The sequence below is a fragment of the Alosa alosa genome, chromosome 24 (genome assembly GCF_017589495.1).
Source record: "Alosa alosa isolate M-15738 ecotype Scorff River chromosome 24, AALO_Geno_1.1, whole genome shotgun sequence".
Lineage (NCBI taxonomy): Eukaryota > Metazoa > Chordata > Actinopteri > Clupeiformes > Clupeidae > Alosa > Alosa alosa.
In genome coordinates this window covers 21,087,439-21,104,007 of record NC_063212.1, presented here as the reverse complement: position 1 = coordinate 21,104,007, position 16,569 = coordinate 21,087,439, and the positions used below count along the sequence as shown (strand labels likewise).

The 16,569-nt window shown below is 42.3% G+C and overlaps 1 long non-coding RNA gene across 3 annotated transcripts in view; it reads left to right on the top strand.

Annotated features, from left to right (window-relative positions):
* The first annotated feature begins 1,908 nt into the window (after positions 1-1,908).
* LOC125289654 overlaps positions 1,909-16,569 on the top strand; it is a 75,876-nt gene continuing 61,215 nt past the window's right edge. For 2 of the 3 annotated variants that reach the window (XR_007192665.1, XR_007192667.1), the window contains exons 1-3: positions 1,909-2,676; positions 12,569-12,761; positions 13,553-13,683. This is a non-coding gene — a long non-coding RNA (uncharacterized LOC125289654). The remainder of the gene's footprint in view (positions 2,677-12,568; positions 12,762-13,552; positions 13,684-16,569) is intronic. The other variant, XR_007192666.1, reaches the window with a different exon arrangement.

Genomic DNA, 16,569 nt, shown 5'->3' with positions numbered 1-16,569 from the left:
TGAAAGAGGAAGTAACACGTGGCCACAAACCCAAAGACGTCTATAATTTTTTGATGCAACATTTTGCAGTCTCTTGGTAATTTGGGCTCTTATGTAACTCTTTAAATGGAATGGCATATGCACCGTGAATATAAATGTCTCCGCACAGTAGCTGTTTTATAGTGTCTCGCAGGCCTCGGCCAAGCTCACTTCTGCTAGATGACTTACCACACTGTCACTGTGCACTCAAATAAAATGAGTGACCCCAGCTCATCTAGTGAGACAACCAGTGCTTTATTTATCCCGCCTTCACTTTGGCGAGTTTTAAGCAGTGATTGATGAGCCTTTTTTAAGAGGTTGGCTGTTAATCAATAACTTGTGAAATCTAATGCAAAATACAGTGACAAACTGTACAGCGTAATTTAAATAAAAAGAGATATTTGAAGTAAAGGTGTCACGTGTATGTATATGTAACACAATGGATTATGTTACGTTGTTTTACATGGGTCTCTTCTCTACACTAATGTGTGTGTGTGTTTGTACGTGTGTGTCTTTTCACTCAGGAGGACTAAAAGCCAATACATACACCAACACACGACATTCAACCACAGATTTGACCTCATGCAAACTTTAAGCATACTTTTTGACCTCATGCAAACTTTTAGCATACTTTTTACTCATGCATACTTTTTCTTGAATTTCCCCTGGGGATCAAAAAAGTATATATCTATCTATCTATCGAAGTAAATGAGTCTCCACTCTTGTGCCCTCTCTCTGTTGTTCTTCACTTCTTCACTAACCCTATAACCTCATACAGCACAGCCCCTTCATCTCCACTCTTCAATCTCTCTAGGAGTTTTTTTTTTTTTTTTGTTTTTTTTTGTTTTTAACGTTCTATTCTTCATAATGCAACTTGGAGGATTGAGTCATCTGTCACTGTAAATATCTTGGTTTCACACACACACACACACACACACACACTACACACACTCAGGCCTTTTAAGAGTCATCCAGACTCCAGTCCCTCAGTCTCTGAGTGTGAGAATCAAGATGAAAGCCATTGGACAAGTTATGGGAGCCTGATAACATAAAAATGGGAGGAGGAAAAAAACAAAAAAACAAATGGAAGAATAGTTCTGAAGGAAGGAATGAGCGGAGAGGAGAGGAGTGGGCCGTGGGGAGGAGTGGGCCGTGGGGAGGAGGTGGACGGGTCAGAACTGCATTCAGCCATTCCTTCCTTCTGGCTGTCCTGAATGAGAGAGCAGGCGAGTGAGCGAGAGAAAGAGACTTCCTCAGACAGTAAGGGTCTCTTTATGCAGAGGCCGAGTGGAGCTCCTCTGTCGGCCTGTGTGGACCGCTAACTGCTTGTTGTCGTGCTCATAGCAACACGTCGAATTCAAATTCAAATAGGCCTCCCAAGGTCCCATTGTAATCAACCCAGCCCTCAAGATTCAAAAATGGTGAGTGTGTTTGGGCGGGTGAGTATGGGGTGGTGGTGGTGTAGGCGTCTGCCTCATCTTAGATTTTAATGGGGACAAATTCCTCTGGGTGTTTAATTAATTTGCCAAAGGTCCTCAACCTGAAACCTCTGTTGGACTGTAAGTGGACTTGTACGTGTAGTACACTTGGGAGTATACCTTCACTGACCTCTGCTTGAGAATGTGTTTCGCTCAAGGACTGCACAACCGCCTGTGTTTTCATTTAAAGGATATAAAATGTCACCTCACATTCCGTGGCAAGACACAATTCTCAGATGCCAGTTTTGAGTGGAACGCTCTAAGATGCTAATTCCATGTGGGCATCGACGCGGCTTTAAGTGGGCTCTTGCAGAAAAACAATGTTTCGCACACAACAAGACACATTTGTAACAAGTGGATGACTCCCCTGTTTCAAAGGAATGTTTGCGTTTGAGGAAGACGCCGTGCGATATTCCCGACTGTTTACCGGAAAGAATGAAGAAATGGTGGGATTTTTTGGGAAGTCAGCCTCCCGTGCTTTCCCGAGAAGTGTGGAGGCGGGGCCCTTCTGTCTAAGACTCGTCCACCGAAAATAACCTGCATGAGGGAGGGAAGAGACTTCCAGAGTAAAAGTGAGAGAGGGAGGAGGAAAGGATAGCGCCCGAAACATCGGAGAGGGGGACGACAAGAAGAAGAAGAGAAACGGAGTGTCTGCGTTGCAATGGAATTAAAACTGCGCAATTTCATATTCTCTCCGCCGCTCTGCCTGTGTTGGCCAGCGGCTGCAGATCAGCCACACACCGCCTCATGGCTGCTGGAAATGCGAACGCGTTCGTCCAGCTTGCGCGGATTTCCGCGCCATACACCACTGTCCGCCGTTTTGACAAACATTGTCTGGCAATTTTTGTGATCATGTTTGAGCTACATGGCAAACGTTTGAGGAAGAAATAGCTTGAAACAAGCCACAGTGACGGCCACATCTTCGCTTCGGTTTCATAACGTATCTGCGCGTGTGGAAGTGCATCCTCACGCCGTCATTAGGAACATGCGTATCGATTTGGAATGCATAATTAAACCTTCAAACATGACCATGCTCATGCTGCGTGACTCTCCAGGCGCCCATTCGGGTGGGAAGAGGGGAGTGCGTGACAACCGTCTTTTGGGGATGCAACACTGTACAATTTACCACTATGGAAAAGGGACACGGCACCTCCCAGGCACTCTCTGATTTTGGCAGCAGGTAAGCGGGCGGCAAAGGACTTTTTACACTTTTGCATCTGCATCCAAACACATCAATAACAGGTACTTTACGCCCCTGGATGCGATTGCTTCCAGATAATCTGGAACGTTCCGGTAAATCTTCTCAACCCTATCCATTCTGGTGCGCGCATTGATTGTCATTTTTGCGTAGTTAATCGCCTTAATTACTATGTTTAATCTCCAGCCCCCTTATTAAAATGTAAGCGCAACATATTTTCGCCATTCATTTCAACTTCGCTTTCTCTGCGCCAGAGGTTTGGAGAAGGATACATCAGTTGGCGTGTGTCGTATGAGTGTTTAATTTGTAGAAACTTGGCCTCCCTAGCTGCTTCTAAGGAAACTGATGAGCTCATACAGTTACTCTTGGTTTACGGGAAATGAGTAGGAGTTGGGGGTGCTGATGCGATGCCGTTACTAATAGCAGAAACCCACGCGTTCTCGCTAACTAAATGACGACTCCAACAATTGGGCTACATCTAATAAATCCGTCATCTGTAAAAGCTTTCGTTCTGTACTACCGCGTAAGATCTGGGTGTAAACCTGGCGTGTATTTAAATAATTATTTGTGATGTAACAGTGGCCACTGAATGAAATCCGGGCCTACTAGTACTAGAGGAGTGTCGCATTTTCTTTCTGAAATGTCATGTGGTGAAGTTGTGGCGGTTCATAGAATTTCCAGGAAGAACGTTTGAATTTTTTTCTGTTGTTTTTTTTCTCCGTCCTCCACCCCTCTCCGCTTTCCTCACTGTCACCGCCCCCTTGCGTAGTAGACGTAATGACCCATGTCGAACGCAAGAGGGCGCTCCAGCACCACTAATTGATGTTATTCAGCTCTCCAGAGCAATCGATCTAAAATTATGAAATAGGATGAAGTGATTGTTGGGACATGCATCATTAGGAACCATCCACTCTGTGCATTGTATAATACTAATGATGGGCATAATTGATTTTTGATTGTGTAAGGACAGGGTCGAGACAAATATCAAATATCATAGACTTGTTGTAGGCTATTTTTACCTCTACAATGAATGATGTCAGTTTGATCAATCTTTGCAGCAGTTCGTACTCAGTGAACACGTGTGGCTAGAGTGGCGGATCATCTACTGCTAAGGTAGAGACATAAGATCTTGGTCCTCACATCTCTCTTGGATACAGACACAGAGAAGTTCTAGTGAAGCATCCTGTAAAAGATTGATAGAATGGGAGAGAAATGGTGTGAGTAAGGAAGAGAGAGATGGTGTCAGATGGAGGGACGAAAAGAGAGATGAGGAAGGAAGAGGTAGAAAGAGGAGAGACCGAGGTGAGTCACGCTACGCTACAGGGTCAAAGGTCAAGTCTAACTTCACAAATAAAAATAAAAAGTTTATATATATGAGGATCACTGATTTGATTCTGTGTTCGAATGAACTAAAAGGAATGTCTGAAAGTTCCCGGAAAGTGTAAAATAGTCCATGAGCCACAGGGGGTCGTCAGGGGGGGCAAATTCTCACTATATTTTTCTGAAAGCTACATATCTCTGGAGTATAACATGGTATGATAGCAAGTTGGATCTTGTAGCTTTGTGGCTGTACAGGCTTTCAAAGTTGACCTCTGATTTGAAAAAAAAGGAAATTCCGCCTATTGGCTTTTTTTGTTAAAACACTCATAAGAGCCCAGAAAATAATCCAAATCTTATTATTACTGATGCATATGTGGTGTTTGATGTTGGCATACATATGTTGACTCATTATATGATTTTGCTCTTCATTTTGGTTGATAAAATTCAAGATTTATGTGCAAAAAAAAATTTGAGTTTTCAGAGCAACATGTTATGGCAATACCTGAATGCAGACCTTATTGATCAGTCTACCTTCCTTACTTTCAATTGCGAGTTGAAATTAATGTTACATGATGACATACATAGGTCTGCTGTACAAATGTTTTTTTAAATTGTAGCTGAAACGAGTACAAAGGACCTTTAATCTATTCATTGAATTCATTGTCAGAACAGGAGCACAGAGGATGCCATCTCAATGGCACTTCACTCTGCCCTGTCCCACCTTGACAATAGCAACACCTATATAAGAATGCTGTTCATTGACTTCAGCTCAGCGTTCAACACCATCATCCCCTCCAAACTGATCACCAAACTCAGTGAACTGGGCATCAATACCTCCCTCTGTAACTGGATTCTGGACTACTTGTATTGCATTCATTGTGTCTACACTTGAGATAAATAAGTTTGTTTTTTCTTTTATCACATACACATATTGGTAGATGTTTTCTCTTTACCTTGACATGTTTCGAAGTATACTTCCATCTTCATCAGAAGGTCACACGGTGGAGTAGTGTGACGCGTTTTTATCAGCTGATGTTGTTATGGAGGTGTGATCCACCTGTCAGTTTTTTGGTGGACCAAACCTCCTGCTGTCAGTCAGGTATGGGAGAGCATATATGCTCCCTCATCTCTGTTCATTGTCTTTGGGCTCCGCTTTCTTATTTCAATCGCCTCCTTTATCCAGCGGTGGTATCGGTTGTTCTCCTGCTTAATGACTCTGGCATGCAGGAGGTGTGGTCCACCTGTCAAAAAACTGACAGGTGGATCACACCTCTGTAACAACATCAGCTGATAAAAATGTGTCACACTACTCCACCGTGTGACCTTCTGATGAAGATGGAAGTATACGTCGAAACATGTCAAGGTAAAGAAAAAACATCTACCAATATATGTGTATGTGATAAAAGAAAAACCAAACTTATGGATTCTGGACTTCCTAACCAACAGACCTCAGTCTGTTACTGTAGGTTAGATAATCGCACCTCCTCAACCATCGAACACCAGTGTACCACAGGGATGTGTGCTGAGCCCTCTCCTCTACTCCCTCTTCACCTACGACTGCACACCTGTACATGGCTCTAACACCATTGTCAAGTTTAAAGATGACACTACGGTGATTGGGCTCATCAGCAATAGCGATGAGACGGCCTACAGGGAGGAGGTCCAGCACCTAACATCGTGGTGCACTGATAACAACCTGGCTCTCAACACCAAGAAGACCAAAGATCTCATTGTGGACTTCAGGAAGTCTAAAGCTAGCACACACACACACCCATTCTCATCAACAGGACTGAGGTGGAGCATGTGACCAGCTTCAAGTTTCTGGGAGTCCACATCTCTGAGGACCTCTCTTGGACCCTCAACACCTCTACCTTGATCAAAAAGGCTCACCAGCGTCTCTTCTTTGTGAGGTCCATCTGTCTCCTCAGATCCTGGTGAACGTCTACCGCTGCAACATCGAGAGCATCCTCACCAACTGTATCATAGTTTGGTATGGCAACTGCTCTGCCCACGACCGGAAAGCACTGCAGAGGGTGGTGAAAACTCCCCAACATATCACCTGTTCCTCACTCCCCTCCATCGAGGCCATCCAGGGCAAGCGATGCTTGCGTAAGGCGCACATCACCACAGACTGTTCACTCCACTCTCCTCTGGGAGGCGTTACAGGTCTCTCCACATCCGAACCAGCAGGTTCAGAGGAAGCTTCTTTCCTGCGGCTGTCACCCTACTGAACTCTAGCTCTGCATCCCGGTGACATCCAACAAACTAAGCCCCCCCATCACCCCCTGCCCCGCCCCTGCCTGATGCCTCCTTGCCTGTGCCTGTTGAGGTGTCCACGACCATGGCAGCCTTGACAGGGACAACAAGGAGGCGGACATCCCCTAGCCCCCCCCCCACAACTGCACTACCCTATCCCACCCATCTATCCCATCCATCTATTTATTTACAAATGTACATACTGTAATTACACTTATACCGTACATAGCCATATTCCACTGCTTTTCATCCTGCACATACACTTATTACATGCACATGCACAAACACACATACGCAGGCAAACACACAAGCACGCACACACACACACACACACACATAAACATAAACGTGTACACGCACACATGCGCACAATTCAAGAATTTCTCAGAATTATGAACAGGAAAGATGGGGGTGGGGTTGTATAAAATTAATTTTACATGAGAAATCTATGAACTAATCATGTTTTGGTACTTGTTGTCTAGCAGATACCAGTGAGAATTGAGTGTGGATAATGCAATTTAGTGAGACAGTTAGAATCATATAGGCCTTTCAGCGTGATTTATTTTTGTGGAAAAATGTGCTGGACTGGGCGGCGGTCATATTTTGTACCGCTCTGCGGTACATCTAGTTATTAATACTATTGTAATGTTACTGTTTCTACACTACAATGGTACTGTTACCACACTGCACATAGTTGTGCATACTGTACATATCTGTCTATATGGTTCATACTAAATATCCATATTTATTCAGTTTTTCTGTAATATATTCTGTTAATACACTGCATGTATCTATATTGTTCTTACTACTACTATGATGGTACCGCCACTACATTGCACATACCTGTACATGTTGTTCATACATTGTTCATATTACAGTACATAGCCATATTTATTCTGCTCTTATAAGGTAACTGCTAATACACTGCACATATTTATATTTAATTTATGCTACTCTAAACCACCTTCTGCAAAACAACTGTATACTACTGTCTACACTGCACTATATTTCTTGTCCTGTCTATGCACCACCTGCCTATACTGTGTATATCACATTGCACTTTTCTGCTTTTTTGCACTTCTGGTTAGATGCAAACTGCATTTCGTTGTCTCTGTACTTGTTCTCTGCACAATGACAATAAAGTTAAATCTAATCTAATTTCATCTAAAAAATGATCTGCCTCTGCTTTGCCTCTTTACGGATCATGCTATGAATAGCAGCAGCAATGTCTGTTTAAGTTGAGACATTGTTATTGACTTTCTGGACCAGAGACATTCCATCAATGATTGTTGCTGTATTATATCCATCTGGAAGATTATCTGATAGTGATGCAAGTTTCTGCAAATGCTTTGCAAGTGCTGCTTTAGAGGTTTTCCTTGGGGTCCCCTCAGGTGTCGCCAAGGTCCAAGAGGGTGACAAAAGACTTCTCTCATGTCCAGTCTTTAACATGATGGTCTTGCCATGTGCCTGTGTTTTCTTTTTTGTTTTCATGCTCGTAAATGTCTTTAATTTTTGCTTTGTCAATGTATTATGGAATTTGTGCTTAGGTGTATCTGACTCCAGCCTCTATGTCATGATCTTTGCCTGTAGTATGAGCCTGAATCAGATCATCCCTAACCTCTTGTGTTGCTTTGCCTGCTGTAGATATGCAAATGAACTCATGTTCCTCTGAAAATGGATTGATCCAATTTCAGTTTCTGTCTCATCTCATCAGAACTGTGTAGAAATGTTTAAACTGTTGTAAATGTATGTACTTGTAGATCAAGTCTTGGAAAGTTATTATTTCTTTTCAATGGAAATTATTTTAACATCAGATGAAAGACAATTTTAAGTATGATGATGATGAATAATAATAATAATAATAATAATTGTACATAATGATAACAATGTGTAAAGTATGAATATTTTCACCAACCAGTTCATCTACATCTCATTCCCACATTCTTACTAGTCAAAAGTACAACTGAAATGTATAATGTAGATCATTTTAGCACCTGTGATGCAATTACCATAATTTCCCAACTATTAGCTGCAGCTTATTGATTTTGCAAAATTTCTTCAGCTATGAGGTTAATTCACGAGGGCAGTTAATGGTATATGGTTTTGTTTCTTTTAACTTGCATAAAACATAGCATAGCAATGCAGACATATGTAATCATTTGTATTTCAAGTCTCTGCTGGGAGGTAGGAAGGTATAAATACATTGATTAATGAGGTAGTGGGCATTTCAATTAGTGCTGCAACACGTTGTGTCTGAAAACGTAGATTTGCTCATTATTACACATAAATCTTGAATTTTATCAACCAAAATGAAGGGCAAAATCACATAATGATTCAAAATATGTATGCCAACATCAAACACCACATATGCATCAGTAATAATGAGGTTTGGATTATTTTCTGGGCTCTTATGAGTGGTTTAACAAAAAAAAGCCAATAGGCGGAATTTCCTTTTTTCAAATCAGAGGTCAACTTTGAAGGCCTGTACAGCCACAAAGCTACAAGATCCAACTTGCTATCATACCATTTTATACTCCAGAGATATGTAGCTTTCAGAAAAATATAGTGAAAATTTGCCCCCCCTCCCCCAAGTGGTAGTGACACGCCCCTTTTTGGGCCTGTGGCTAATGGACTATAAGGCCCAAGGCCAGCAATACAATACAGCTCTTGATAGTGTAAAAGTGAATGTCCTTGTAACATCCCCATGGTAACAATACACCCTTCTCTCAAGCCAATTGGCTGGCGTGGTCCTGGTGGGTGGGCAAGAGGAAACTTCCTGGACAGAAAGAGGAAGAGATATAGAGACATCCCTGAATACACATAAACTGACACATTCAGGGTCATTACGTGGCAAATCAAACAGAATCCAGGAAAATGGTTGCTGCACTCTCAGATTTTGCTCAAAGTTTGTCTACATAATGTTTAGGTCCCAAAACCTAGACCTGTAGAATATTTATTTTTTTTTCATTCCAATGTTTTCAGAATTTTTTTCACCCTTTATTTTTTATCAATTTGACACTCAAAAATGTCTCATCATGATTACATGTTTGGACATTAATATCTTAAAAAGCTTTGGAAGACAAACATGTTCTCACAGGATCCTATGCATCCGGATAAAGTTCCCTTGGCCTTTGGAATTAAAATAGCCCCACATCATTACTTCATCATACCTAGAGATTGGCATGGTGTTATTTCAGTTAGCTAAATAGCTGGTTTGATTTGCATTGAGAGATGATTTTATGGAAAATACCCCATGCCAATCGTGAGATATGGTGAAGGGTATGTGATGATGTGGTGCTTTGCGCCATGTGTGTGGGGCTGTGCGTACAAAAACAGGTTTGTAGAACCTAAATGTCACTCTTTTTGCCCTTTTTTCCAAATATAGGGCCTAGTGTAAAATCAATGACCATGCCATACAAACTTGTATGAGTTAGTTCATACTGAGAACATATTTCTCCTTCAGCCTACAACATTTGGGCTGCCTATGTAGACTACTTTTCATGATATTAATGCCCAAACATTGCCTCCCAGGTATTTTTTTTTTTTTTTTTTTTCAGGCTGTAAAACTGAAGTTATTTCAAGGGCTGAAAATAAAATGAAAAGATTTGAACAGGAATATTTTACAGGCTTCAGTTTTGAGACCCAGTCATGATATAGAGTTTATAAGATAAAGATGTAACGTTTTGAACAAAATCTGAGATGGTTCTGCAACAACCAATCAGATTTGACATAGATTGACCCACAATGAAAGGCAAAATAATGTGTTGTTGAGGTTGGTTTAAATGATTTGACATGTCGTCTGGTGTGAAAATAAAGTTTAGAATTAAATTGAATATTTTTTTGTGAAAATAAACTTTTTTGTCTATGGCACCCACCTGTACTTGCTTATGTTTGCAAACCAATTTTGCAAAAATTGCATTTTAAGCAAGGGGAAACATACACAATATTTGCCTAAAATACAGTCACAAAGTGCAAATCAACTTCATTCAAATTCATTTAAATCTATCTCCGGTAGTGTTGGTGGACTTGTAAACCCTAAAACCTGCAAATCCAACTTAGCCCATCCTTTGGGTTTTTAAGTGTTGAGACCAGTGACGGCAAAAATATACAGTTTCAGTTTTGATATTGTTTTTTAGAGTTCTGTTTTTTTTTCACAGTCTGTGGACCTAGAAAGACTCCCACACACTGCCTGGGTCGCATGCAATTGTAGGCTACATTTATTGTAAACAAAACTACATCCAGGGCCTTACCTTCGTCAGTTTATCATTGGCTGAAGCTTAGTGGAGATGGGCTCTCCACTAGGTGGCAACAAGCTACCAACATTTGGAAAGGGGTGGTGCTTTTTCCTTTATATATACCTACGTAGTAGGTACCCATTCAGTGCTAAGGTGGTGGCTAGTGCGTGGAAATCTGCAGAAAAGAGTCATGCTCCTCCTACATCGTGCAGTAGGCTAGGAGTGCAGGGCACACGTTGGCAGTATCAGAGATGCTGGTATCGGTCACAAGCCAGTGTACGTAGTGCTGCTTTAAGTTTTAAGATGCCGTTTTCTGTCACAAGCCTGTGTACATAGTGCAGCTTTAAAGGGGAAATCCGGCGATTTTTCACATACATCGTTGAGATCACCGAGTACCGTCGCTACGAAAAAAAGGAAAACAATCGGTTTTACCTAGCTCGAATGGCTACAGCCAACAGCTTAAGTAGCCAGGCAGCTACATCGTTACACTCTGGGGGCATGTTCATGAGCTCCCATGTTCATGCCCCCAGAGTGTAGCGCTGATTTTTTACAGCATGTTGTATTTTGCTTAAAATAACAGCTTTAGATTCATTTTGATGGTAAGATAGCATAGGCTAAAGAAAATAAAGAGAATGCAGCACACTCTGCTCCATGTTTTAATGTTGAAGTGGCGTTTGGCCGTCCTGGCCTTCTTCATAAGTTTGAAGAAGGCCATAATGGCCTAAACGTTACTTCAACATTAAAACATGGAGCAGAGTGTGCTGCATTCTCTTTATTTTTATTAACATTTGTATGCACAAGAAGCCAGCACCTCAGGAAAGAATTTATTGGTGTCGCGATACCTCTTTTTTCTAAGATAGCATAGGCTACCACTTTTTTGTCGGTTTTAGATAATATAATTGATGTTTTCTTGCTAACTATGTTTGTGATTTGACATATTCATAATTTTTTCAGTGTCAAAGCAGCACTATGTACAATTTGCTACTTCTGAGGTAATGCCTTTTTTTCCGGGCAACTAGTGTTGCTATCATCCTCAAATCCATTTTGATTGTGGTCATGTAAAAGATAAATAGACACCTGTGTGTGCTATTCCCACCAACCATCCAGGATGTGAACAATGTAGTTCTGTATCCTGGACTGGAACCAAAGGAAACCTTGACAACCCTGACTATTGCCAGAAGGCACCAATTAGCATGTTAGCTCGCCAAGAAGGCTCTGGGTTGGTGTTTGTAAGGTTTTTCATGCCTTTGACTGTTAGCTCTCTTGTAAAATTGTTGCATAATGTTGCTTTAAGCCTTTACATGGCCATGGTTTGTATTGTTGATGTTAACATGTATTGTTCCAGTAAAAGTATACAGGGCTGTAGGCCACTGTGCTGTGTTTGTAGCACATGCTACAAAAAAACAGTGATTGATTTATCAGCTTTATAAAATGACAGATGATGGATGATTTATCAGCTTAGCACCATAACACCTTATTTAAAATGTTTTCTGGAGTATAGCCTACAGATGAGGTGTTTTTAACTGCATGCCGACGCTAGAGATTTTGTGGATTGTGCTACAAAACTATCAACCTGTGTAGCACCAGTGTTATGCACAAAACAAATTAACGTAGCCTACAGCCCTGGCATATTGCGTAAGCATAATGTGTGTTATTCCACTGAGAAGGTATGAAGCAGGTACCATGTGGTAGTAGTACACTCTCTATACGCGTGACTGTTTGCTTTATCCAAGTTTACAGCCATTTTCCTGCATTTTCTGTTGTTATTATACTGCCAAGCTTGAGTGCATGTTGTGATTAGGGTGTTCATTGTGCTGAATTTAGCCAAATGTGTATCACTTCTTTCTTTTTGCCTCAAGGGGGAGCTCTCTGCTCATTGTGTGTCTGTCTGTTTAGGCTACTATGTTCCCCTGTGGGCTGCAGGAAAGAACCAGTCTATTTGAGCAAATTCCTTGCTGCACGTGCAAATGGCCCTCGGGGTGCAATTGTCTCTAAGGTTGTTCGGGATACGGCAAACACCACACACCGATTTGCTCAACGGGCTCCTTGTTGTGTTTTTGTAGAGAAGCGCAAGCAAACCTGAATGCTGATGAACGAGCTGGGCAGTACCAAAGCCCGTCTTATTAGACATTCTCTGGCAGTACCAACACCGCGAGGGTCAGAGAGTTTGTCTGAGGATCACAACAGCCAATCATGACAGAGTTTCTCGTGCCTCTTGAGGGGCAGACCAAATGGCCAATCGGCTTTTACGATGGGGTAAGTCTGTACTGCCGTGCCACACAACTCATTCAAGGTCACTCCCCCACACCATGAAACAGACCAGAGTGCTGTCCACTGTGCTGCAGTGACACAACCGATGATGTCTTTGTCAGGGCTTTGCCACCAATGTCATTGTCACCATCTAAGCATAAAATGCTCCCACTTTTTTATTTAAGCAATTAGCCCCAAGAGGCCGTAGGTTACACTGATTTTACAACGGCTAAGGCTAACGACGCGCTAGCGGAGTGCCTACAACCCCCCTTAACTGTTGTAAAATCAGTGTAACCTGCAGACTCGAGTGGCTTATTGCTTTTCTAAAACTTTTGCTATAAATACAAAGGCAAAGTTTCATAAAGTAAAGGCACAGCAACGAGAAATGTAACTATTTATTTATAGATAATCATTGTTCCGCCAAGAAATATATTTCCTCTATCTGAATGATTGTCAAGCAACGTCGAGACGCAGCTACTTGAACTTTTGTATCAAGTTATGGTAGCGCAGTAATATAGAACGAAATGCAGTGTATGTTTATGCTGAAATCGAACTTGATTCAGTCAATCACAATCAAGAAACAGGACTATTAGTTTTAGAAATTATAATAAAACATAACTTATAACTTTAAATTATAATGGCACATTGTATCCATAAATGTGTATCCAAATGTTTTCATCAAATCTGTTCACATTGCACGTTTCTGCTTTTTTGCACTTCTGGTTAGACGCTAACTGCATTTTGTTGTCTCTGTACTTGTACTCTGCACAATGACAATAAATCATGTTTACTTACAGACTCTGCCCTCCCTCCCTCTCTCTCTCCCTTCTGGGACCTCCAGACGTCCCCGCGTCCTGGGTCTGTCGGTTCACCTCTCACCCAGGCAGCTCTCTCCTCCTCCCCAGGTGGAGGCCACCACGCTGGGCAGGTAAGCCCATCTCAGTCCCCCCACCTCCACCACCAAGTCTCCCTCAACCACCTCTGATGTTGAGAGGTTGAGGAGAAATAATGATGTAAGATTAGACATGATGTAATAAAATTTTATTAAATAATATCTATACCTGTACAAAGTTAACACAGCATACTCTCATACGTGTTAATAGTTAATAGCAGTCAAACAAAACATGTTGCCTACAGCTCTGTCCCCTCAGCAGTGAAGGGGTTATGGGGTAGGAGTCCCGGCGTTGGAGCCCGCCCTACTGCTGCATACCTCCCAGGTCACTGTGCTCCTCTGAGTGACCAAGGCCTCGCTCACAGTGAGCCACCGATGGGATAAATATTTACACTTTACAAGCACTTTGTGTGTGTGTGTGTGTGTGTGTGTGTGTGTGTGTGTGTGTGTGTGTGTGTGTGTGTTGGAGGCGGAAAAACACTCACGTGCTGTGCTGTCCCTGTTCCCAGCCCCCATACGGCAACCAAGGGAGGTCAAAAAGCACTAATCAGTTGTGTTGGCCTTCGCTGGGCTTTAGTAAGCCCACGATGCAGGTGTTGACCGTCTTTCAGCATGTTTGTTTGGAGATGGTGAGGGAACGGCCCTCTCATAGGCCTGGCATTCGCACTCCTGAAGACCCATGGGTGCTCCTGGGTGGTAGGATGGCCTTTTCTTACAACAGGAGGGTTTTAGCTTGTCTCATCGGTCATATGTTCGGACAAAGGATGCAGAGAAATGGCCGATTGACAAGATATATGACGTCCTAAGAAGCTGCTGACAAACAGCTTCTTGTTTTAGGCATCATGTTTGTTCGTGGACGTCTGACATTTGTTGCAGAGCTACATGGGGCTGGTTGTATGTTTAAAAGTGTGTGTGTGTGTGTGTGTGTGACTCTGTGTAGACGTTGCTGCTGTGGATAATGTGGGGTTTCAGAGGAGATTAGAAAAAAAACAGATGAGGAGGTCTCGCCTAGATGGGCTTCAATGATCCAGTTAGTGTGTGTGTGTCTGTGTGTGTGTGTGTGTGTGTGCGCAGCAGTGGGTATTGTTGCATGTGTTTGTGCTTGTGTCTGGCTCGGCTGGTTTATGTCTGTCTGTCTGTCTGTGTGTGTGTGGAAAGATTAAAGTTCAACATTTGTTTGCGCTTGTGTCTACATGGATCAGTGTGTTTGTGTGTGTTCTGTTATGCCGGTGCTTGTGAAAGAGCCCCTTCCTGGCTTAAATGCGGTGATGATGGGTAATAATGAGGCCCCACAGAAACATTTACTGCCTGCTGCTTCCTGAGTGCATGTGATTGGACAAGCCGGGTCAGATACTTCCTGCCTGCATGTGATTGGACGAGCCTGGCCCACTCTGTTGTGGTGGATTGTGAGTGGCCTTGACCACGGAGCCAACCACTATCTCCGCTGGCCAGTATGTGTGTGTGCCTGTGTGTGTGTGCCTGTGTGTTGGCTATGCTGCAAAAGAGAAGAATTGCACTCTTTGTTTGTTAAAAACGCTCTTTTGTCTCCCACCTGACAAGTTGGTGTGCATGTGCATACACTTGTAACCCCCTTTTAAAAAGCATCTTTAAAAAGGTTGTGAGGCTAACCTCACATTCCGCATCTTTAAAGCGGTTGCGATGCTAACCTCACTTTCCGCATCTTTAAAACGGTTGTGATGCTAAGCTCACGCAACTTTAAAAGGGTTGCGATGCTAACCTCACGTTTAGCATCTTTAAAACGGTTGTGATGCTAACCTCATGTTATGCATCTTTAAAACGGTTGTGATGCTAACCTCATGTTCCGCATCTTTAAAACGGTTGTGATGCTAAGCTCACGCATCATTAAAAGGGTTGCGATGCTAACCTCACCTCCCGCATCTTTAAAAGTGTTGTGATCAGGGTTCTAAATTAACTTTTTTGATCACCAGCCAATGTGGCTGGTAACTTTCTTACCAGCCAATCAGAATTTCTACTAGCCAATTTTTTTCCGGTGAAAATAAGAGAATTGTGAGTTTATGAGATGAGTGTCACTAAATGCATTTGATCATTTTATTAACATTGTTGGCATGAATACATACCACACAATATACACAGAAAGTGCAAACACTTCATTTCATGTTTGGGATCTCTATCTATCTACCTATCTATCTACCTAGCCTATCTATCTATCTATCTATCTGTCTATCTATTTCTCTGTCGATATCCTCATCCCCTGCTTCATTCCTCTTCTCGCCCCCATAAGTCTGTCCCAACCACTGCCGCATTTAGTTTAATCTTAACTTAATAAAAAGGAGATATAAATTATCATCAACAATGACAAGTCAGCTGGAACCCACTTGTTTTCTCTCCCTCTCGTGTGCGCCCAGACGCGTTCTCAATTAAATGGAGTAGCATAGGGCCCACGAAAAGTATAATCTTTATGGAACATGCTGTTGGTGCATGTTGACATTGTATAGCCTACTTTCTCTAACAAGAGTGAAAAAAAGTTTGTAGTAGAGCTACTATTTATTGGCTAAATGTTGGTCCCTCCTCTGTCTCTTGGTGCCCTACGCACAGTGCGTGATGCATGTGGTGGTGGTGATCACTGATCAGGCAACTTCTTAAAACTGAACATTTTCGCCTACAAGCACCTCACATTCCATCTTCAGCGAACTCCATAGACAATAAAATAAACGATCTTGCTGCTTCAGGTTTTGTGGCCTCCGTTACATGACATCAGCCCCCCACAAAGGAAATAGGTAAACACAATGTGTTAATATTTCGGAACGCGTTATGTACATTATGTACTTTTTACTTTACTTTACTGGCTAACTCCCTCCTCTTTCAGTCTATGCTCCCCTGTAGGGTTGTGCCGATGGATCGTGATGGTTGACAGGCATCACGATGGAAAGCAACCATCGT